This window comes from Pseudophryne corroboree, chromosome 6 (assembly GCF_028390025.1).
Source record: "Pseudophryne corroboree isolate aPseCor3 chromosome 6, aPseCor3.hap2, whole genome shotgun sequence".
In the NCBI taxonomy this organism is placed as follows: Eukaryota; Metazoa; Chordata; class Amphibia; order Anura; family Myobatrachidae; genus Pseudophryne; species Pseudophryne corroboree.
The window spans coordinates 789,500,338-789,525,458 of NC_086449.1; the positions used below are offsets into that span (position 1 = coordinate 789,500,338).

Sequence of the window (25,121 nt, forward strand, 5' to 3'; positions counted from 1 at the left end):
GGCTCCGCAGGAGACAGCCGCTATTCCCCATGGTCCTTTCAGGAACCCCAGCATCCACTTAGGACGATAGAGAAAATAAGAATTTACTTACCGATAATTCTATTTCTCGGAGTCCGTAGTGGATGCTGGGGTTCCTGAAAGGACCATGGGGAATAGCGGCTGTCTCCTGCGGAGCCGCTATTCCCCATGGTCCTTTCAGGAACCCCAGCATCCACTTAGGACGATAGAGAAATAAAGTTTTATCTAGATGATTTTGTTTAAAAAAAAAAAAAAAAACCATGACCAATTTGATTCGCCTAGTGTTTTGTATTATACACGTGTCGCTGATATTATATTGGGGACAGTAGCAAACCGAAAAATGTGCTTTAAATGTATACTGTATATAGGAAGAAAGTAGGTTTGAGAAATACAGGGGATGTTTGTCAAGGAAATAGAACAGAAGTCCCATAGAGCAGTGGTTCTCAAACTCAGTCCTCAGGACCCCACACAGTGCATGTTTTGCAGGTCTCCTCACAGAATCACAAGTGAAATAATTTGCTCCACCTTTGGACCTTTAAAAATGTGTCAGTGACTAATTAATACACCTGTGCACCTGCTGGGTTACCTGCAAAACATGCACTGTGTGGGGTCCTGAGGACCGAGTTTGAGAACCCCTGCCATAGAGGGAGCCTGGATAAGGTAACATCAAATTATTTTGTCAGTAGAAGCTTCTGTCTTATTCTAATAACCCAGTGAATTGAAAAGTACCATCCAATCAGCTCCTAACTACCATGTCACAGATCTCCTTAAGTTTTCTCGTTGTTTAAACATGCCACTTGGGGAAGTGTGGAGCCTTCTATACATACTTGCCTACCTGACCCTCTCCATGAGGGAGAAAATGCTCTGTTCCTGGACTTTCCTGGTAATGTATGATTGCCATCACCTGTGGTGAAACACCTTTCTTATTAATTAACTAGCTCACCACAGGTGATGGCAATCATACATTACCAGGAAAGTCCAGGAACAGAGCATTTTCTCCCTCATGGAGAGGGTCAGGTAGGCAAGTATGCTTCTATAGAGCGGACCAACTAATCAGATTCTGGCTATCGGTTTCATCAGAAGGATGAAGGGTACCCCTCTTTGAGGTAGATGTGGTATCTACAAGCCTGTGCCATACAAGTGCCATCTTCTGCTATCTCTGCACTTCCAGTTCCTGCAAATACTTAACTTCATCCAGTCTCAGACCCACTTAAAAACTCTCAGGTAGTTATCAAATTTTAAATGGTTATCTTCATTTGTATTCGATTTTGGTAAAGGTAGTAACTTTGGTTATTAGCCACCAAGCCCCTATCCTGTGAACCGCATAACTAAGGCTGGGATCTCTAGGTCTACATGACCGACGAGTGCTGGCCCATCATTAGGAAATGCATTGCTAAAGCTTCTATTATTATATAGGAATTCAGGAGAACTTTAATATTTATGTATGATGGTACATGTTGCCAGATGAAATGTCATCGTTCCTCAAACCAGTGCTGGAGAAACAGTGGGGAGGTGGACACACTTGCTGGAATTGCCCCCGTTGCATTCTAATTTTTAGATACCACCATAGGCCTCATTAAACAGGTTACAGGGACCTTGAGTCCCTTGTGACTGACGTACTCCTTTATAAACCACTGAAGTTGTTGTACAAGCTCACAGGCCAAATAGTTATGCAGCTGACCTCTTGAAACATAGACTTTGACGACCGATAAGAGCCACTTGGCCCATCTAATCTGCCTATGTACATACACACTAGGGTTGTGTTTTTTGTTTGGTTCTTTTTTTGAGGGGGGGTGGGGGGCATTATACCAGCATATTGCGGGAGGAAACCCATGCAAGCACAGGAATTACGGGGGTTATTCCGAGTTGATCGCTCGATAGCAGTTTTTAGCAGCCGTACAAACGCTATGCCGCCGCCCACGGGGAGTGTATTTTAGCTTAGCAGAAGTGCGAACGCATGTGCAGCAGAGCTCTGCAAAAACAGTCTGTGCAGTTTCTGAGTAGCTCTAAACCTACTCAGCGCTTGCGAGCACTTCATCCTATTCGTGTCCGGATTTGACGTCATACCCCCGCCCAGACACGCCTGCGTTTTTACAAACACTCCCTGAAAACGGTCAGTTGACACCCAGAAACGCCCCCTTCCTGTCAATCTTCTTGCGGCCGTCAGTGCGAAGGAAAACTTCGCTAGAACCAGAGCACAACCACAAAGAGCTTTGTACCCGTACGCCGCGCGTGCGCATTGCGGGGCAAACGCATGCGCATAATTGCTATTTTTTCACCTGATCGCTGCGCTGCAAAAATCAGCAGCGAGCGATCAACTCGGAATGACCCCCAATGTACAAAATCCACACAGAGCCCTGGTGGGAATCAAACCCATGACCTCGGTGTTATGAGGCAGTGATGCTAACCATTACACCATCCGTACTGCCCTTTTCTGCTACTCCCCCATATGGGAAAACCCTGGTGACTGACAGGTTATGTCAGTGTACTGCAATGGGTGCGTTCCCACTCTATTGTCGGAAATGCCATGGAACTTATCTCTGTGGATTATGGTGGTTCGCTCTCAGGATGTAAAATAATTTATTGAACATGTGCCCAAAATAAACTTCCTGACGGACACCATTTTGTCCCTTGCTTCCATCCATCAGTCCAGATCACCCTCACCCCAGTTTTTTTGCACCCCATTTCCTAAGTTTGCGTGCATAGTTGAGTCGCTTGGCCTTGTTTCCATGTAGAAGGTATGGCTTTTTGGCCACAATTTTTCAATGAAGACCACTTCTGGCCAGACTTCTCCGAACAGTAGATGGGTGTACCTGGCTCACACTGGTTTCTACCAGTTCTGAGCTGATGGCACTGCCGGACATCCTCTGATTTCATAGGGACGTAAACATGATGTGTTTTTCATCTGATGCACTAAGTTTCCTTGGCCGACCACTGTGTCTATGATCATCAATGTTGCCCGATTCTTTGTGCCTCAATGCTGAGAAATACAGGCAGGTACTTATCCATCACGCAATACCATCACGGAGGAGTCTGTTTGGCTCCAAATTTATTCTGCAGCAGAAAAATGACCCCAAACTTACAGCCAATATCATTAAGAACTATCTTTAGGGTAAAGAAGAACAAGGAGTCCTGGAAGTGATGCTATGGCCCTCACAGAGCCCTGGTCTCAACATCATGGAGTCTGTCTGGTATTACATGAAGAGACAGAAAGATTTGAGCAAGCGTACATCCACAGAAGACGTGGTTAGTTCTCCAAGATGTTTGGAACAACCTCCCTGCCGAGTTCCTTCAAAAACTGAGTACCTAGAAGAATTGATGCAGTTTTGAAGGCAGAGGCTGGTCACACCAAATATTCATTTGATTTACATTTCTCTTCTGTTCAGTCACTTTGCATTTTGATAATTGATAAAAATAAACTATTCATACTTCTGTTTTTGAAAGCATTTTTTCCACACCTGCCTAAAACTTTTGCACAGTACTGTATATACTAGCATTTTCCTGCAGGTTTTTCTTGTGTGGATGTCTGTTATTGCTCAGTGGAACTAATTTTACAAAAACAGTAGTGGCATTTAATATTGTGATGTATATTTTATATTGTAGACATTAATCACAAAATTTCTTTGTAAACAATATTTGTAGTTTTTCCTTCAGAGATTAACATACAAAGATGCTTGGGGCTACTAACTCGTAAACAAGCCACGCAAAGCTGCCCATTGGAGAAGCAGCTGGTCCTGAGATTTGCGCCTGCAGCCCTGAGCAACAGTATACTGGTAAGCAATAATCTACAGTTTGTTTTTTATCTAAACTACAAAATCCAATTCAAGGGGTAATCAATCACACAGTACAGTTCAAGGGGGAGATGTACTAAGCAGTGATAAAAGGAGAGAAGTGAGCAATAATATGCAGATGCAAGTCAAATCTGTAATATACTTTATTGATAAATTCATACACGTAACCAATATATTTAAAGTTTTCTGATAAATAATTGTTTTATAATTATTCATACACCAAATATTTTATTATATTAGACTGAGTCTGCACCACATTTATTTTTATTTGTTTTTAATATTTCTTTATTGCTGAACAAATGTTTATGTTTGTAAAATATTATCTGGATGTTTTGATGTACAATGGCATGTTGTATTTGTTGCTCGTTTGAAAAAGCAAATAAAATTGTTGAATAAAAAAAAAAAAAAGTGGAGAAGTGAGCCAGTGGAGAAGTTGCCCACAGCAACCAATGAGCATTGACGTAACTTCTCCACTGGCTCACTTCCCACTTTTATCACTGCTTAGTACAACTCACCCTAAGTTCACTGTATTCAAACAGATCCCAAATCCGTTGCAACTTAACCTACAGTAACAATGAAAGTTTGCAAGTAACATTACCATGGACTCTATGATATGTGGTATTTGTCTTGGTGCGCCAACTACTGGATTGACATGTAAACTGCAACTTCATCAGTCAAGATAAGCTGCCTGATTAGTGATTAATATATGATTTTCCTGCTAAATAAATCTTACACACACATATATAACTGCATTCGGGGTGTGCAATATATGTATATTGTCACGATCCGGGTATCTGGACGCCATTTCTTACCCATCAGATGCCTCCTAAGGCTGGCTCAGCGCTCCAGGACCGGATCCCATCTGTTATCCTGATGTGTACATTCCTGTATCCTCTCCTGTCACAGTAAACGCCATATTACACCTGGCATGGCGTCTCCCGCGGCCTCCGCCGCCGTCCCTGAACTTCTGCATGCAGAGTGTCTGAGTGGCGATTACGTCAGCCGCGGCCTCCGCTGTGTCCGCGTGGTTGGATGTGCATCTGTCAGCCTGGCGCCTCCTGTCTCCGGTGGCCGGCGCCGCCATTACTGTTTTCATTACCACATGGATTACAAACCAAACTTCCCTCCAAGTGTCTGCATGGGCGCAGCCATCTTGGATTCTGTCAGCTGATCATTTCCACCAATCTGTTCTCAGTATTGATAATCTGCATAATTGCCTAGCCAATCCCTTCCTTGCTGCAGGTATAAATACACTGTGCCTGAGCAAGGAAGGCGTCAGTGCTTTGGTTGTCAAACCTAGTTCCTGTTTGTCTCTCTCCTGTGATTGTCTTCCAGGTTCCAGCTCCTGTCTCAAGACTTCCACCATAGAGACCCGCACCAGCATTCCACCTGCGGTGTAGCCTGACTCTCCAATCCATTGTGGATTCATCTGTTTCCAGCTACAACATTACCTGCTTCCAGCTCAGCTTCCAGCAGAGTACAGCTTCCCTTAAAGGGCCGGTGTCCTTTCTACACTTTACCACTCTCCACCGGTATTATTATTTCTCCGCTCTCAAGTTCTACATTTCAGTTCATATTTCATCGCTCCCAAGTTCATTTATTATTTAACTGGTTCCAGCCAGTATCCACTGCGTGCTAACAACAGTCTGGTTCCAGCCAGTATCCACAGCAGCTGTTTTATCTTCAGCAACCCAGCTTTCCCTGGAACACCAGCTGGCACAATCCTGGGTTATCTCCATTGCTACAGTCGGGCCTGGTAAGGACTTTCCATCTAGAAGATCATAAGAACTATCTCACACTACCAGTGCCCTGTGGCTCCTGCCATCCTGTAGTACCCAGGAACTGTATTTATTCTTTGCTGACTTTTACGTTTTCTTTTACTGCTGCTGTGTTGCGGAGTTGTCATAATAAACATCATTGACTTTTATCCAAGTTGTCGTGGTCACGCCTTCGGGCAGTTATTATTCATGTTACTTACATGTACAGGGGTCTGATACAACCTCCCAGGTTCCGGTACATCTCAGCCCCTACAACTGAGGCTGCCTCCCGTCAGCTCAGGCCCTCAGTTGTGACAGTAAGCACTGACCTAATGAATCCAGCCGGAGACCAGGATCAAGCGGCCAGGCCGATGCAAGAACTGGCAGCCCGACTAGAACATCAGGAGGCTGCACAGGGCCACATCATCCGCTGTCTCCAGGATCTCTCTACTCGGCTGGATGGGATTCAGACAACTCTCCGTGGATCAGGCGCGTCTGGTGCGTCAACCACAGTGACTCCAGCTATAACCCCACCCACCTTACCCATTTCTGCTCCACGTCTTCATCTTCCAACGCCAGCAAAATTTGACGGATCTCCAAGATTCTGCAGGGGATTTCTCAACCAGTGTGAGATTCAGTTTGAGCTACAACCTGGCAATTTTCCCAGTGACCGTACAAAAATTGCCTACATTATTTCTCTTCTCAGTGGCTCAGCCCTTGATTGGGCATCACCGTTATGGGAGAGGTCCGACACCCTGCTATCTTCCTACACTGCCTTCGTGTCAACATTCAAGCGCATCTTCGACGAGCCAGGCCGGGTAACCTCAGCTTCATCCGAGATTCTCCGTTTACGCCAGGGGTCACGTACTGTAGGACAATATCTGATACAGTTCCAGATCCTGGCATCCGAACTGGCATGGAACGACGAGGCCCTGTATGCTGCATTCTGGCATGGCTTATCTGAGCGTATTAAAGATGAGTTAGCTACCAGAGACTTACCTTCTAAGTTAGATGAGCTAATCTCACTCTGCACGAAAGTTGATTTACGTTTCAGAGAGAGAGCAACTGAGCGTGGAAGATCATCTGCTCCAAAATCTTCTGCTCCTCCTCCTCGTCAACTGTCACCATCTAAAGATGAGCCCATGCAACTTGGCCGTTCCCGTTTAACTCCTGCTGAGCGCCGAAGACGTCTCTCCGAGTTTCTCTGTCTCTATTGTGCAGCTCCGTCTCACACCATTAATGCCTGTCCCAAACGTCCGGGAAACTCCAAATCCTAGCTCGCCAAGGAGAGGGCCGGCTAGGAGTAATGATCTCCTCTCCATCTCCTCAAGATTGTAATCTCCCAGTCTCGCTTCAAGTTGCTCAACGTTATCGGAACGTCATTGCCCTCCTTGATTCCGGAGCAGCTGGGAACTTTATTACCGAAGCCTATGTTAAACAGTGGTCCCTACCCACCGAGAGACTTCCTTCGTCCATTTCTTTAACTGCCGTGGATGGCAGCAAAATTTTTGATGCAGTTATTTCTTTAAGGACTCTACCAGTTCGTCTGAGAGTGGGAGTTCTTCATTCCGAACTTATTTCTTTTTTAGTGATTCCAAGAGCCACACATCCTGTGGTCCTGGGCCTTCCATGGCTCCGTCTTCACAATCCTACAATTGATTGGACGACTACGCAAATCCTGGCATGGGGTTCCTCCTGTGCTGAGACATGTTTGTTTAAAGTATTGCCTGTCTGTTCTTCCTCCCCCAGGTCGTCTGATGTTCCACCTCCTCCATATCAAGATTTCACGGATGTGTTCAGTAAAGCTTCTGCTGATATCCTTCCTCCTCATAGAGAATGGGACTGTCCGATTGATCTCGTTCCAGGGAAGGTTCCACCTCGAGGCCGAACTTATCCGTTGTCTCTGCCTGAGACGCATTCTATGGAGGAATATATTAAAGAGAACCTAGCAAAGGGGTTCATTCGACCTTCTTCTTCTCCAGCCGGCGCAGGCTTCTTTTTTGTAAAAAAGAAAGATGGTGGTCTGCGGCCGTGCATCGACTACAGAGGTTTGAACGACATTACCATCAAGAACCGTTATCCTTTACCCCTGATTACTGAGCTCTTTGACAGAGTTAGCGGAGCTACCATCTTTACAAAGCTGGACTTGCGAGGTGCATACAATCTCATCCGGATCCGTGAGGGTGACGAGTGGAAGACCGCCTTTAACACCCGTGACGGACATTATGAGTACCTCGTCATGCCCTTCGGATTGAGCAATGCTCCAGCTGTCTTCCAGCATTTTGTCAATGAGATCTTCAGAGACATTCTATACCGTCATGTCGTGGTCTATCTAGACGATATCCTCATTTTTGCCAACGATTTAGAGGAACATCGTTTTTGGGTTAAAGAGGTTCTGTCCCGTCTCCGTGTCAATCATCTCTATTGCAAATTAGAAAAATGCGTCTTTGAAGTCAAGTCCATTCCGTTTCTAGGGTACATTGTGTCCGGTTCCGGACTAGAGATGGATCCTGAGAAACTACAAGCAATCCAAAATTGGCCGGTACCCTTAACCCTCAAAGGGGTCCAGAGGTTCTTAGGGTTCGCCAACTATTACCGAAAGTTTATACGAGACTTTTCCACCATTGTGGCGCCTATTACTGCTTTCACTAAGAAGGGTGCTAACCCGTCCAAGTGGTCTGAAGAAGCCATGCAAGCATTTCATCTTTTAAAACAAAGGTTCATCTCTGCGCCTGTTCTGAAACAGCCTGACATCGACTCTCCTTTCATCTTAGAGGTGGATGCCTCCTCCGTTGGAGTAGGAGCGGTGTTATCTCAGAGGGCTAAAGATGGCCATTTACACCCTTGCAGTTTCTTCTCCCGGAAGTTCTCCCCAGCTGAGCGCAACTATGCCATTGGCGACCAGGAGTTGCTAGCCATCAAGCTCGCTCTAGAAGAGTGGAGGTATCTGTTGGAGGGAGCTTCTCATTCAATCACCATACTTACAGACCACAAGAACCTTTTATACCTGAAGGGCGCACAATGTCTCAACCCTCGTCAGGCCAGATGGGCACTTTTCTTTTCCAGGTTCGACTTTAAACTCCAGTTCTGTCCGGGCTCTCAGAATCGCAAGGCCGATGCCCTTTCCCGCTCATGGGAGCAAGAAAATGAGTCAGAGTCTTCAGACAAGCATCCTATTATAAATCCGTTGGCATTCTCCACGGTAGGGATGGACTCTACGCCCCCATCAGGGAAAAGTTTTGTGAAGCCGATGCTAAGGAAGAAGCTCATGCATTGGGCCCATGCTTCCCGTTTTGCCGGACATACAGGTATCCAAAAAACCCTGGAGTTTATCTCTAGGTCCTATTGGTGGCCAACTCTGAAAAAGGACGTCTTGGTGTTTATTGCATCTTGCCCAAAGTGTGCCCAACATAAAGTATCCCGCCAGTCGCCTGCGGGGCAACTGGTTCCACTATCCATTCCCCGTCGACCATGGACCCACTTGTCGATGGATTTCATTACAGACTTACCCATGTGCAACAAGTTCAATACCATCTGGGTGGTAGTTGACCGGTTCACCAAGATGGCACACTTCATTCCTCTCACCGGTCTTCCGTCAGCTTCCAAGTTGGCTCAAGTATTCATACAAGAGATCTTCCGACTCCACAGTCTTCCTGAAGAAATTATCTCAGATCGAGGAGTTCAATTCACAGCCAAATTCTGGCGAAGTTTATGTCAAGTCCTCCAAGTCAAGCTAAAGTTTTCCACGGCTTACCATCCTCAGACCAATGGTCAAACCGAGAGGGTGAATCAGGACTTGGAGGCCTTCCTCCGCATCTATGTGTCCTCCTCTCAAGATGACTGGGTTCAATTACTTCCCTGGGCCGAGTTCTGTCATAACAACCAGTATCATTCTTCATCTGCTTCAACACCATTCTTCACTAACTTTGGATTCCACCCTAAAGTCCCTGAGTTCCAACCGCTTCCAGCAACTTCTGTTCCCGCAGTGGATATCACCTTGCATCAGTTTGCCAATATCTGGAAGAGCGTACGATCAGCTCTGCTCAAGGCATCGTTCAGGTACAAGAAGTTTGCGGATAAGAAGCGTCGAGCAGTTCCTGCTCTCAAGGTGGGTGATCGGGTATGGTTATCCACGAAGAATTTGAGGTTAAGAGTTCCCAGTATGAAGTTTGCACCTCGCTATATCGGTCCTTTCAAGATTGAACAAGTCATCAATCCTGTTGCTTACAGACTCCAGTTGCCTCCCTTCTTAAAAATACCCAGGACATTCCATGTTTCCCTGTTGAAACCGCTGATCTTGAATCGGTTTCATTCCTCACTTCCTCCAACTCCGAAAGTCCAAACTCAACGAGGCGTTGAGTATGAAGTGGCCAAGATCCTGGACTCACGTCACCGTTACGGTCAACTACAATATCTTATTGACTGGAAGGGTTATGGTCCTGAGGAACGTTCATGGACCAATGCTTCTGATGTCCATGCTCCTGCCTTGGTCCGGAGATTCCATTCCAAGTTTCCTCAAAAGCCAAAGAAGTGTCCTGGGGCCACTCCTAAAGGGGGGGGTGCTGTCACGATCCGGGTATCTGGACGCCATTTCTTACCCATCAGATGCCTCCTAAGGCTGGCTCAGCGCTCCAGGACCGGATCCCATCTGTTATCCTGATGTGTACATTCCTGTATCCTCTCCTGTCACTCTGGGACGCTGTCACAGTAAACGCCATATTACACCTGGCATGGCGTCTCCCGCGGCCTCCGCCGCCGTCCCTGAACTTCTGCATGCAGAGTGTCTGAGTGGCGATTACGTCAGCCGCGGCCTCCGCTGTGTCCGCGTGGTTGGATGTGCATCTGTCAGCCTGGCGCCTCCTGTCTCCGGTGGCCGGCGCCGCCATTACTGTTTTCATTACCACATGGATTACAAACCAAACTTCCCTCCAAGTGTCTGCATGGGCGCAGCCATCTTGGATTCTGTCAGATGATCATTTCCACCAATCTGTTCTCAGTATTGATAATCTGCATAATTGCCTAGCCAATCCCTTCCTTGCTGCAGGTATAAATACACTGTGCCTGAGCAAGGAAGGCGTCAGTGCTTTGGTTGTCAAACCTAGTTCCTGTTTGTCTCTCTCCTGTGATTGTCTTCCAGGTTCCAGCTCCTGTCTCAAGACTTCCACCATAGAGACCCGCACCAGCATTCCACCTGCGGTGTAGCCTGACTCTCCAATCCATTGTGGATTCATCTGTTTCCAGCTACAACATTACCTGCTTCCAGCTCAGCTTCCAGCAGAGTACAGCTTCCCTTAAAGGGCCGGTGTCCTTTCTACACTTTACCACTCTCCACCGGTATTATTATTTCTCCGCTCTCAAGTTCTACATTTCAGTTCATATTTCATCGCTCCCAAGTTCATTTATTATTTAACTGGTTCCAGCCAGTATCCACTCCGTGCTAACAACAGTCTGGTTCCAGCCAGTATCCACAGCAGCTGTTTTATCTTCAGCAACCCAGCTTTCCCTGGAACACCAGCTGGCACAATCCTGGGTTATCTCCATTGCTACAGTCGGGCCTGGTAAGGACTTTCCATCTAGAAGATCATAAGAACTATCTCACACTACCAGTGCCCTGTGGCTCCTGCCATCCTGTAGTACCCAGGAACTGTATTTATTCTTTGCTGACTTTTACGTTTTCTTTTACTGCTGCTGTGTTGCGGAGTTGTCATAATAAACATCATTGACTTTTATCCAAGTTGTCGTGGTCACGCCTTCGGGCAGTTATTATTCATGTTACTTACATGTCCAGGGGTCTGATACAACCTCCCAGGTTCCGGTACATCTCAGCCCCTACAACTGAGGCTGCCTCCCGTCAGCTCAGGCCCTCAGTTGTGACATATATATTGTATAATATATAGTTATTTTGGACTAGAGGAGCCTGTGCAAATTCCGATTAAAAAATGTTGTCTCCATAGATCATAAACAGTCCCTAAAAATATATTTGTCCCCAAAAAATTCTATTTATATATATATATAATCTTTTTTGGCTTAAAAAAACTGCAAACTGCATATGCCGAGTGTCAGGTGTCTGTTATTTCCTTTATTGCTCTTCTCCCTGATTTCGCATTGAGATAATAAATACCTCAGTATCTTTCTAGACGACTAAGCCATACTTTAGTGAAAACGAAATCCAAATTCATCCCAAAGATTTTGCGTGATGCCGGAATGAACAGACACTGTCAAGACCAAGTGAAGATTTTCTCCTAGGCATTGTGAATTCAGGGCTGTTTCTAGACAATTTGGCCCCCAGTGCGAGATTTATAAATGTGCCCCCCCCCTCATTAACATAAAAAAGCCCCCCTAGACATAAAAAAACACGAATTTGCACGAGGGCGTGGTCTTGCTAAAATGAACGTGGCCTCATTAAAATGCGCGTGACCTCACAGGAAAAGACTACCTTACACCCCAGTTTTTGACCCTCCACCAACAGACCTCTGCCACCACAGGAAAAACAAAATTCCACCATACTAAGCCCCACACAGTAATGTCCCGCACCATATTATGCCACACACTGCAATGCCCGTGATACATTATGCCCTACAGTAAAGCTTCTAATTACTTTTAAATTACCTGCTCATTGCCAGGGGTTTCCTGCGCTGAGTGTCATGCTCGTTGCCAGGGGTTTCATTGGCTGGGTGTCTTGCTCGTTGCCTCCCTGTCCTCCCTGTCATAGTTCTCTGCTCGGGTGGCAGAGTTTTGCGAAATGACGCGTTGCGTTGTGACGTCATGATGCAAATGCGTCATTCCATGAAACTCCGCACCCGAGCAGAGTATTATGACAGGGAGGAGGGGGAGCAGTCGGGAGAGGGTAAAAGTGCAGCGGTGGGCGCCCCGTGCGGTTGCATGGCTCGCCCGCCATTAGAAACGGCACTGTGTGAAATTTCAACAAAAATGAACTAATAAACAGTGCAAGAGACCCCTCCCCACGGAGCCCTGCCCACAGCCCCCCGACGACCAATTGTGATGATACTTAAACCATACCTCCTAACTTTTGTTTCTCCTGGATCGGGACCCTCGCACGCTGTAGGCGGGTGCGACCTGGAAAGGGAACGTGGTCTATTGCCACGACCCTGTATACAGGAGCTTTGGGGCGTGCCCTCCGCTCCCCTAGCAGCTGGGCTGCCTCTGGCTCACCTCCCTGCACTGATTAGATAACGTGAACGTGCAGAGAAGAGCAGTGGGTGATCAAAGGCCTTCCCAACCTCCCCCCACCCACCTGCGGGACACTGTGGTCCACGGGTGGGACAGGGTCCGATTAGCGGGACCGTCTCGGTGGAATCGGGACAGTTGGGAGGTATGCTGAAAACCTCATTGCAATTGGTTAAGTGGTTTTGGAGTTTATCACAATAAGACAAACATTACAATAAACCTTTTCCTCCCAAACACTGGGAAATAGACAAACCTGTCGTTCAGACAAATTGGTTAAATCACAGATATAACAATTATTTTGAACAACAGTTTTTGCCCGTTTTCCAGTGTTTGGGAGCAAGTGGTCGATTGTCATTTGCTCTCATCCATTACCAGATTTTCATTCCAACCAACCAGATCTGGCAGATGATCCACCAGATAATTGTATAGTGTATTCCCAGCATTACTTTGTCTCGATGTCTGACGGAGATGTCTGACGTAATCTCACAGACACGTATACCTCATCCGCCATGACGAAACGTCCAAAAGATCTACCACTCGCTGTGACCGAACAAAGAAGACTACGGCAGCCCAACCAAAGGTTCAGACACATGGAGGTATGAACTTCACAATAACCAGCATAGCACTGCCACGTCTACTTATGGGACAGAAAAACAGAGGCAGTCTCATTACTTTCCAATCAGCCCTCTTTTATTCAATAAGCATCAAAATCTGACCGATAAGTATAGATGTGTATTGGGAGGGTCACCAGGAGGACAGTATTGGTGTGCGGGAGAGGTACACCACAGAGGAGGTGGGAGGATCTGGTTACAGCACAGCACAGCAGAAGTTCTGTAGGACTATTGCCACTACTCTCCCATCCAGCATCAAGGATTGTCTACCCTCACCTCAGGCAAGTCTTTTTCTACCAGTTGCGTCTAGTAGCATAGTCATACTATATTATAAATCTCTACTTTTATGGGTTATATTTATGTGTCATTTCCCTGCTTTCATTATAATGCACATTAGTTACTGTAACACTTTTTTGCAAGTTTGCCATACAGTGTATACTGCCTTGTGGGACAGATATGTATGTGTGTATACAGTACATCCTCGCATAGTGGGGGTCATTCCGAGTTGATCGCTCGCTAGCAACTTTTTGCAGCGCTGCGATCAGATAGTCGCCGCCTATGGGGGAGTGTATTTTCGCTTTGCAAGTGTGCGATCGCTTGTGCAGCCGAGGGGTACAAATAGTTTTGTGCAGTTTCTGAGTAGCTCTGGACTTACTCAGCCGCTGTGATCACTTCAGCCTGTCCGGTCCCGGAATTGACACCCGACCTGCAAACACCTAGACACGCCTGCGTTTTTCCAAACACTCCCAGAAAACGGTCAGTTGACACCCACAAACGCCCTCTTTCTGTCAATCACCTTGGGATCGGCTGTGCAAATGGATTCTTCGTTAAATCCATCACCCAGCACCGATCCTCTTTGTACCCGTGCGACGCGCCTGCGCATTGCGGTGCATACGCAGTGTCTCTACCCCTCTCCATCTCATTTCCTGAGGCAGGACCAGAACATTTTTATCTGGGATCATTCACATCTCCTCAACCAGGGGCAATTATATTCTTAATATTTCCAAATAAATTTTGTTTTATCTGCTGACTAATCAACCTAGTGTTATTCATTCTAGTTATTTAACTACCATTAATGAGTGCGCCCACACAAGAGCCTTCTTCTTTCTCCCTTTTGTTTATGCATATGTCACTGGCTCTGGGCGCACCCCCAAACTGGACATTATATTAAAGATTTTACTTGAAAATTGTCCAAATTTGGTTTTTCTGTAATCAAAAACTATTTTTAGACCGGTGCCGGGTCGCCCCCTTTGTGTAATAGCTCTGGACTTACTCAGCCGCTGTGATCACTTCAGCCTGTCCGGTCCCGGAATTGACACCCGACCTGCAAACACCTAGACACGCCTGCGTTTTTCCAAACACTCCCAGAAAACGGTCAGTTGACACCCACAAACGCCCTCTTTCTGTCAATCACCTTGGGATCGGCTGTGCAAATGGATTCTTCGTTAAATCCATCACCCAGCACCGATCCTCTTTGTACCCGTGCGACGCGCCTGCGCATTGCGGTGCATACGCATGCGCAGTTTTGCCGAGTTTTAACTTGATCGCAGCGCTACAATAAGTTGCTAGCGAGCAATCAACTCGGAATGACCCCCAATGTTATAAGGAGTAGTTCCAGCGTAAGCAACATTGGCGTGCGTGCTGAGACTTGTAGTGCCGCGACAACTGGGATATGAAAGTGCCTACCACTAGGTTACAGAAAGATGCCTTAGTTTTGCAATTATTATTATTACACTGTATTAATTTACGTACAGCAATGTGACACTGATGCAAGCTGTGACTGTATGAATGCAGGCTACATGGGCCAGGGTTCTTACTAGATACTAATGGCATAGACAAGAGATTGGGGTTCCAGTGTTTCTGGATGTACATGTGAAGTCATTGCAGTGAGGGGGTTAATACTTAAGCTCAGATACCAGCGTGGGGATGGGATACCCCCAGCTGACAGGAAATGGGGCCCCTGACTGACTGGTTTACTTATGTAGCTATATATAATGCTTTTACATGTGTATCTTACATTATATCTGCAAAGTCAAATCATTCATTAAAATGACAGTTCCCAGATCAGGAACATTTCAGGAAAATGTAAATTCTTAGTAATACAGAAGAATTAAAGACAGATCTGAAGTAACCTATGTTCATCGTGTACAGCTAGTCAGCCATCTCTCTCTCTCTCTGGGGTCAGTTCAGTTAGGAGTGTGAGGGGGGAGGGGTGGGAGAGTTCCCGTTGCAGTGGCACATTTGTTGCCCGATTTTGCCCTGGACTCGTGGATTTTTGTACCCAGCCCTATGAGGCCGCGAACAAAATCCATGAGTCTGGCGGTACAAGAAGCGAGGCATATAGCTGCACTTGGGGGTCTATTTACTAATCCTCGGATGGAGATGAAGTCGCTGGAGATAAAGTACCTGCCAACTGGCTCCCAACTGCCATGTCACAGGCTGTGTTTGAAAAATGACAGGAGCCGATTGGCTGGTACGTTATCTCCAGCGACTTTATCTCCACCCAAGACTTAGTAAATAGATCCCTTGATCACGGGTGCGATCAAGGGTCTATTCATGAAGCAGTGAAAAGTGCGGAGAAGTTGCCCATGGCAACCAATCAGCATTGAAGTAACATTTATTATTTTCATACTATAAAATAATACAGAGCAGCTGATTGGTTGCCATGGGCAACTTCTCCACTGGCTCACTTCTTCACTCTTTTCACTGCTTCATGAATAGACCCCTCAGTGGTCTATTTACTAAGCTTTGGAGAGAAAGATAAAGTAGCAGCCAGTCAGCTCCTACCGCCCGTGTTACAGGCTGTGTTTCAAAAATGACAGGAGCGAGTACTTTAGCTCCGTCCACTTTATCTCTCTCCCAGACTTAGTAAATAGACCCAGTCATGCCTAATTGAAGTGACCCCAAAAGATGATACAGTCTTAATTTTCAGCCTATTTTGGGAAAAGAAGTCCCTGACTAGGCAAATTGTGGGTTAACACTTGCTGTGGAACAACAAGTCCCAGCATGCCATCCAATACCTGCCATTGCTTCATTAGTGCTGTTCATTGCCTGGACATATAAATAAAGTTTTGTTTCTTTTCTTCAACAATTAAAAAAATATCTAAAACTAATTTTCCTCATGACAACATGGTCCCCACACAGAAACAAATCTGCCTCCCTTTGCATTTGCCTGGAATTCTGTTACCCATGGGACCCAAGAAAGGCTCTGATGTCAGTACATCCCTCAAATGTATCACAGCTGTACCACAGAACATAGACTATAGAAATGTGTTCCTGTGTAGAGTCTTATACTGCCTTTACACAGTACAGCACAAGATTGTAATACATACAGGGGGTCATTCCGAGTTGATCGCTAGCTAACGTTGTTCGCAGCGCAGCGATCAGGCTACAAATTGGCATTTCTGCGCATGCGTATGCCCCGCAATGCGCACGCGCGTCGTACTGGTATAAAAAGCCCGCTGTAGTTGTGCACAGGTTGTAGCGAAGTTTTCAGTCGCACTGATGGCTGCAAGAAGATTGACAGGAAGGGGGCGTTTCTGGGTGTCAATTGACCGTTTTCAGGGAGTGTTTGCAAAAACGCAGGCGTGTCTGAAAAAAAGCAGGCGTGGCTGGGCGTTCGCTGGGCGGGTGTATGACGTCAAATCCGGACAGGAATAGGTTGAAGTGATTGCAAGCGCTGAGTAGGTTCAGAGCTGCTCTGAAACTGCACAAACCTTTTTTTGCAGAGCTCGGCTGCACAAGCGTTCACACTTCTGCTAAGCTAAAATACACTCCCCAGTGGGCGGCGGCATAGCGTTTGCACGGCTGCTAAAACTAGCTAGCGAGCGATCAACTCGGAATGACCCCCACAGTGTAATTATAACAGTGTTCCTATTAGGAAATGAATGCCTGTGGTGGTGTATGTTAGTAAATGCAGACAGTCATCAGTCATCTGACAGTACAGTTATATTGGTTTTATAATAGATCAATGTGATACTAAGATAACATTCAGTCATATTTACACGTAACCAAACAATACCACAGGCTCCTTGCTGTGGCGGAACTACAAATACCATCACACTCTGTTAGCAAGATTTGTCATTCCCGGGTCCATGTGATGAGCCACAAGACGCGCACGCCTGCTGTATAGTATACATGTGTGCCCAATATCTATTAGATTAGGGGTAGGGTTTAGGCTATATATATATATATATATATATATATATACACATATATATATATATGTACATATATATATATATATATATATATATATATATATATAAATGCGATGATTGCTATATTTGGACGGAGTGCTCCTGTTTCTCATACAATGTACCCTTCCCACACTACCAAAGCTGTGGCCGTTTTTTCATTTACTTACAAACCGGTCTTTGTGGCTCACAGCCTTACCTCTGTCAGTGACTGGCTTGGGGATAAATGGTTTGCATGCATCAGGCAGGAGAGGTATAATCGCCCTTCTGTTCCTGGGTATTCGCTGCTTCATCTTGGTGCGCTGAATTGCACGTAGACTGGGATCCTGTCTCTCGTGCTACAGAAGAATCTTTTTGCCCCTATTTTATACTGAAGGGGCCAGTAAATGTCCTTCTTGTGGGAAATGCTAAATATTCAACCGCTAGTAATAACACTAGAATCATAGAACCAGATTAACCATTTAAAATACTAATACTAATTTGCATTAGTTTAACAAGATATGTTTGTGTGAGCTGCGCTAATTCGGGGCTGTGCAGCCACTGCTAGTGGTGTAACTTCCTAATTCACTTTAAGGGGGACATTTACTAAGCAGTGATAAGAGCAGAGAAGTGAGCCAGTGGAGAAGTTGCCCATGGAAACCAATCAGCACTGAGGTAACATCTATAATTTGCATACTATAAAATGATACAGAGCTGCTGATTGGTTGATGGGGCAACTTCTCCACTGGCTCACTTCTCTGCTCTTATCACTGCTTAGTAAATGTCCCTTTTAGTTACTTGTGTGATGTGTTATGGGGCATACACACGGGGCGACTTGTGCTGTGTGCTAAGCGATCTGGGTTAGCACAGATCGCTCAGCACACATCGCTGTAGACACTGAGTGATCTGTGCTAACCAGTGTTCTTAATGCACATGCTAGGCGGTCTAACTAGATCTGATTGGGCGATGGCGACGCACGGCACCGCACATCGCCGTCGCTATGGGGTGTACACATGGAGTGATCCGTGCTTAATTTCTAAGCAATCTAGACAGAACGCTTAGAAAATAGGAAAAAATCGCCCCGTGTGTATGCCCCATTAGGAGGGAGATAAAGTGGACGGAGATAAAGTACCAGCCAATCAGCTCCTAACTGTCATGTCACAGCCTGGGTTTGAAAACTTACAGTTAGGAGCTGGTTGGTTGGTAGGTACTTTACCTGGGTTTCTAACTGATGGGGGGATTTATTAAAACTTGGATAGAGATAAACTGGAGAGATAATGCACCAAACAATCAGCTCATAACTGACATTTTTCAGGTGCCGTCTGTAACATGACAGTTAGGAGCTGATTGACTGGGACATCATCTCTCTCTCCGAGCTTTGATTAATCTCCGCCTAAAAACAAAATTTATTGACCTAGATGGGACAGAATATAAAACTTACTGACCTAAGAGTATATATTTTATATACATAAAAATAGACAACTGTAGAATTTAAGAGGTAATGCAACTAAGAAATTGTATCAGTTGCTCCTCCTTCTATAAATGTTTAAGGCATCGATCAGATGCTGATGAAGGGCCCACCGGGGGAACACAGTGGTAGGGCCCGGTATGGGGTGTGGCCAGTTTCCTGAGGGGGTGTGTCCAGCCGCCACATTGGGTTTCCTAACCATTAGAGAATGCTTGGGCTGGGCCCTTTGATAAATATATTTAGTAAATACTGTTAGTGCATACATGATAATGTAGTAGATTAATAACAGCAATGCACTGTAGACAATAAACCATAGCCCTGTGCAGTATTAGGTAACATACGGTATGTATAATGTATAATTAAAGAACTTTGGGGGAGAATTACTAAGCAGTGATAAAAGTGTAGAAGTGAGCCAGTAGAGAAGTTGCCCATGGCAACCAATTAGCTGCTCTGTATTCTTCTATTGTATGCAAATTATAAATGCTACGTCAATGCTTATTGGTTGCCATGGTTAACTTCACCACTGGTTCACTTCTCCACTTTTATCACTGCTTAGTACATGTCCCCCATAGTCTGGAACCGCCTCCCCCTCCCTGTGGGCCAGTCCAACCCTGAATGCGGTAATAAGGGAATGTGCAATATTCTGTCAAACACATGCAAAAACAGTTGCTCGAGAATGAATGATGTAATGACAGTGGATTGTATTCGGAGTCAGCTGCACAGTTAGGTATGCAGAAAACATTGTGATAAAATACATCCTATTAGGCATATTCAATAAGCCCCAAAGAGACATCAGGAGGTGTTGCGGTTGGGCTATTCAATTAGCTTGTCCGTTAAAAAGTGCATTTACACCCGTAAACACACAGGTTCAATGAAACCTGTGTGTGTTCGAGTGAAATAGCCCCGTTTTCAGATGAACTGCGGCACATGCCGGCTTATCGTGGCTAATTAGATAGCCCCCCAGTGATAATTTTACACCCACAGTCGCTGCGGGTAATTGAATAATGGATAAAAAAAGATAAATAGACAAATATATTTAAACCAGGACAGTTGGAGGTGTAAAACTGCTTGTATAAAGTGCTGGTTGTTTTTTCCCCTCAACTGAGGTCTGGAGGAGGGTCTTAGTGGGAGGAGCCAGTGCACACCAGTAGTCTAAAAGCTTTCTTTATAGTTGTGCCCAGTCTCCTGCGGAGCCGCTAATCCCCATGGTCCTTACGGAGTCCCCAGCATCCACTTAGGACGTTAGAGAAATTGTAGTTGGTTTATAGTCACATCTTAAGGGGGGCAATGGCATACACGCGGAGAGATCCGTGTTTAAAATCGAAGCAATTTGACTAGATTGCTTAGATTTTAAGCACGGATCTGCCGTGTGTATGCCCCCCAGCAATAGCCGCTATCGCCGGTGCTAGAGTGAGCCTGCATGCAGGTTCAATCCAGTGGGTCGCTCACTTCACCGTTGTGGGAAGTGAGCAGCCCCCTGGTCCGTCCATCCCCTTGCTAAGCACATCACGCTGTGCTGAGCGGGGGGAAGAGATGTGTGCTGAGCGGTCTGTGTTAAGATCGCTCAGCACACATCTCCCCCGTCAGTACCCCCCTTTAGTCTTCTTTTGCTTCGCAGGTGTGATATGATCACATTATGCCGAACTTTTGCCCATTGCGCACGCTCAGGACATGGTCTGCGCGTGCCGACAAATACGATCGTATCACGTCGATGTGAATTACTCTTCCAGATTGACAGCCAGAGGCGTTTGGGGGAGGGGGGGGTAAAACGCAGCACTGTGGGGGCTGGTGACCTGGTGTTGCGGGGTATGTGACATCAGAACAGTAAGTATCCCCAAATCTCCTGCGGGAGGGGGCAGCCAGATCAGCACAGCAACGTGCACTCAGGGCGGGGAGTGGGCGTGACATGACAGGAAAGGCTATTTGTGGGGGAAATGGCTGCAACTATTGTGTCATCATAGCCACGCCCTCGCTATGCAATGCCGATATTCAGTAAAATTGCGTCATCGGACACCCAGTCCACCCACTTCACTTTGCACAGCAAATCCAGCACCACACTTGGCACAACACAGGGACCAGCTCCTTCCGGGGCCCCTGTCCCTGGCTGCGCCAGGTGATCCTGGCCACTAATATCTCACCCAGATCACATTGCAGAGGGGCCCCAAAGTCCTGTCATATTGGGACTGTTTGCCGTTAATCACGACTGTGCGTCTTTTCATATGAGAGGGGGTAATTAAAAGAATTAATGCTGCAGAGGATCTCAGTTAAGACAAAGGACACAGAGCGTCACTGAAGTCTTAATTGAACCCATACACCATTTGTTGTACCACAGTCAGCAGGAGGAGAGTAAATTCTCCTGTAGAGATGTACTAACAAGACAGAGAGTCCAGGGTGTGCTGTAATAGCAGCTAGTGTATGACGTCAGCCCAGTAATAGAAGTCCTTCTGTCCAGATGTTATACATATCTCCTGTCCCGTAATTCAGGAAACTCACACTTTGGGGGGTAGGTATTACACTAGCAATGAGGAAGGGGGGGCAGGGGGGGGGGGGGGGGAGACGGGCGGACGATTTGACTTTCTTGGTTAACCCTTTGTGACTGATGTATAATTAAGTACCGTGGTCAAGAATACAGCACAAGACGTGTTGGAATTTTCAGGCTGCACCTTGTATTCATATCAATGTAGATCAAAAATGATTTTGCCCACTGTGTATATTTGCTGCTATGTGTTATGTCATTTCATGCTGATGGGGACAGAAAGAAAAAAGTTTATACTGCAGCTAGGAGAAAAAGTCTGATTCCAGAGGTCAATGTTGAGGAGTTTTATCATTTCATTTCTGCTGAAGACACATTTTTCTCAATAGGTGTTATGTGTTATAAGTAGCTTTTATTCATAAGGTGCCAATCAGCTCATAACTGCCAATTTTCAAACACAGCCTGTGAAATGACAGTTGTAGATGATTGGTTGGTATTTGTACGTATTTTATCTCTCTCCAAGCTTTGATACATCTCCCCAATGTGCCCACAGCACCTCAAAATACAAGACACAGGGGCACTAAGAGGGGGGTGGGGCGGGAAAAGATTACCTGGGCCTGCCTCATAGACCCATACGAGGGCCCGGGTCAGTCCCCCTCTCCAATACCCATTAAAGAAATACTACCTACCTGCAGGGCCGGATTAAGGGCCACATGGGCCTGGAGCTGAAAATATTCAAGGGCCTATTGTGAAAAAATGGGGGAGGTGTGATCAGTGCTGTGTGGGTGTGGCCAGAGCCATATGGGTGTGTACATCCCCTACACTATCAACTCCAATATCTCCCTAAATATGTAAAAATATAAAAAAATGCATAAATATGTGAGAAAAAAAATAGAAATACAATCTTAATAGTTATGCTTCATGGCAGACCATGTGGCCAGCTGTTGGCTAATGATCGTCATACTGCCATGATGATGGGCCTATTTTTATGTGGAGGCCTGGTGCTGTAGCTCCATCCGCCCCATTGTTAATCTGGCCCTGGGTTCAGCTACTGAAATTGCAACTATCTCGCTTCTGGGCTCCGAACTTAGGGGGTAATTCAGATCTGAACACTGCTGTACGTTTTCGTACAGCGGGGAATCAGGTCCAAACTGCGCATGCGTCGCAATGCTCACGTGCGTCGGACAACAACAATGGGTATCGCCGGTCAGCGATGGGATGGTGCAAAAAATCCGATTGCACGGGCGTCCGCAAGGTGGTTGACAGGAGGAGGGCCGTTTGTGGGTTGCAAATGAGCGTTTACAGGGAGTGTCCGGAAAAACGCAGCGTTTTCAGGGAGGGTGTCTGACGTCAGCTCCGGCCCCGATCAGCCTGTTCTCATCGCACTGTAGGAGTAAGTCCTGGGCTGCGCACAGACTGCAAAAAGTGACTTTTCACAGCTCGGCATACACATTCGATTGCACACTTGCACGGCAAATTTACACTCCCTCTGGAGGCGGAGACTATCTGATCGCAGAACAGCAAAATTAGCAGCCCAGCGACCAGATCTGAATTACCCCCTTATTCCCCTGCTCCTGGTGACAGGAATAACCGTGTTTATTTCCTATACATAAAGCGTGAGTGCTCTGTTTCACTCACTACCTCTGCTGGAGCACCACTCAGTGTATCTACCACATCTGCTGTAAATCAGCAATGACACTGTGACATAGGGGTCTATTTACTAAGCCTTGGATGGAGATAAATTACCGGCAATCTCGGTGCACCAGGTCCCGGAGACTCGGGCACACTGAGCATCTTTCGCTCTCAAAATGTGCATCTTATTCACATAAATAAACAACTAGATGGGGCAAAAATTGCTAGCTTGCACTCAGTGGCGTAACTATAAAATAAACGCACCCCCCCCCCATATAAATAACTTCAGGCACCCGCCCCCCTATGGTACCTGCTAGTTGTCAGGGGTTCTGCTCGTTGTCAGGGGATCTCTCCCTCTGGCCATCGCTGCAGGTCTGCGTTCCTGTCGCGTCTGCCCCCATTATAAATGTCCCTCCCAAAATAGCCAACACCTCCTTTAGCATACCTAATTACTGTCTCTTCTGAGGCAGCAGCCATTTTGGAAGGGTCATTTTCAATGGTGGCATGCGCGATGGGACCGCAGACAAGTATCTGCAGCTCCAGGCAGTGGAATAGCAATAGTGTCTGCAGACCACCAGCGCCTCCAGGCCACCGCGGGGTCTGCGGGGACTATTGGTACGCCACTGCTTGCACTGATCAATCTGATGTGCGACATTTGTATATATGTGTGCAGCCAAGTCTGAATCTGCATAAGCCGGGCTCAGATGCAGTGCCTGCAACTTTTTCTCACGCCAAGTTCCGTTGCGTTTCATCTGAGACTTATGCGATCCTTACTGCAGTTTCCCCATGGTTGGGAAACTGCATGCGCAGACCCTGTTCTGCGCAGGTGCAGAACGGGTCCTGCAATCGCATCACAGGGATGCGAACGCCTCTGTCTGTTACTCGCAGGGAGGGACAGGGACAGGGAGGGCTCCCGTTTTCCGGGAGCGTCGAGTCCAATGACTGTATCGCATTACTCAGCCTGCCGTCGCAGGTTAACATTGTAACGTTCATCAGAGATGCTATCGCATCACAAATACAGGTAGGAGGTGGTATGTACCGCCTCCTGCATATGCACTGCAATTGTAGCAGCCTTCCAAAATTGCATATTTACTTGTGTTAACTGTATTCACATTACGTAGGTTAAATTTACAGTACAGTGCGCCTCAACAGATGCTATGTAATAGACAGGGCCGGTTCAAGGCCGCTCTGCGCCCCGGGCAGGAAACGGGGCGTGGCCTAATACAGGGGGCGTGGTCAGTTACGTCCCCTGTACATTACTAGCGCCGCTTGAATGCTGAGCGGTGCGCGATGACGTCATCGTGCACCACACAGCAAAAGGTCCTCTCCACAAAGGGAAACTAGACGCGTAGCGTCTAGTTCCCTTCGTGGAGAGGACCTTTGCTGTGCGATGACGTCATCGCGCACCGCTCAGCAAAGGTACTCTCCACAAAGGGAAACTAGACGCGTAGCGTCTAGTTCCCTTCACAGGAGGCGGGGACACAGCGGGCCGGGCAGCGGAGGCGGACAGGGGACACAGCGGGCAGCAGTGGCGGATCTTGCCACGGTGCAGCGCCCTCCGGATGGCGCCAGCGCCCTCCGGAAGGCGGCACCCCGGGCAAAAGTCCTGCTTGCTCGTGGCAAGATCCGCTACTGGTAATAGACTCTGGCAGCTAAAAGTTCTTAAAGTCACAGGAAAGTTCCACACCATGTATGCCATTTGTGTCCCGGATGCTGAAGACAACCCACAAAACACAGTAATGGGGTGAGACTGATTAAGACCATATGTTGCTATAGGCAACATTTTTTGTGACCTTTTCCCACCTTCATAGATTAAAAATAAATAAATCACATATAAATTGTGTTAGAGCCATTTGGGCCCACGTGTCCATTGGGTACTAGACAAGAGATGAGGTGCTAAATTTACTATACAGTGATTTTCAAAGCTGCTGCGCCTTCAGTGGTTTTGGAATTTAAAGGGGCAGCTATTTTCAATAGAAAGTCCGTCACGTTTTGTGTTGTAACTGCC

At 46.5% G+C, this 25,121-nt stretch overlaps 1 protein-coding gene across 1 annotated transcript in view; it reads left to right on the top strand.

Annotated features, from left to right (window-relative positions):
- The first annotated feature begins 16,490 nt into the window (after positions 1-16,490).
- The window catches only part of LOC134933530 (UDP-glucose 6-dehydrogenase-like), an 87,113-nt gene continuing 78,482 nt past the window's right edge, over positions 16,491-25,121 (top strand). The window contains exon 1 of the mRNA XM_063928785.1: positions 16,491-16,578. The gene's annotated coding sequence lies outside the window, so the exon portion shown is untranslated. The remainder of the gene's footprint in view (positions 16,579-25,121) is intronic.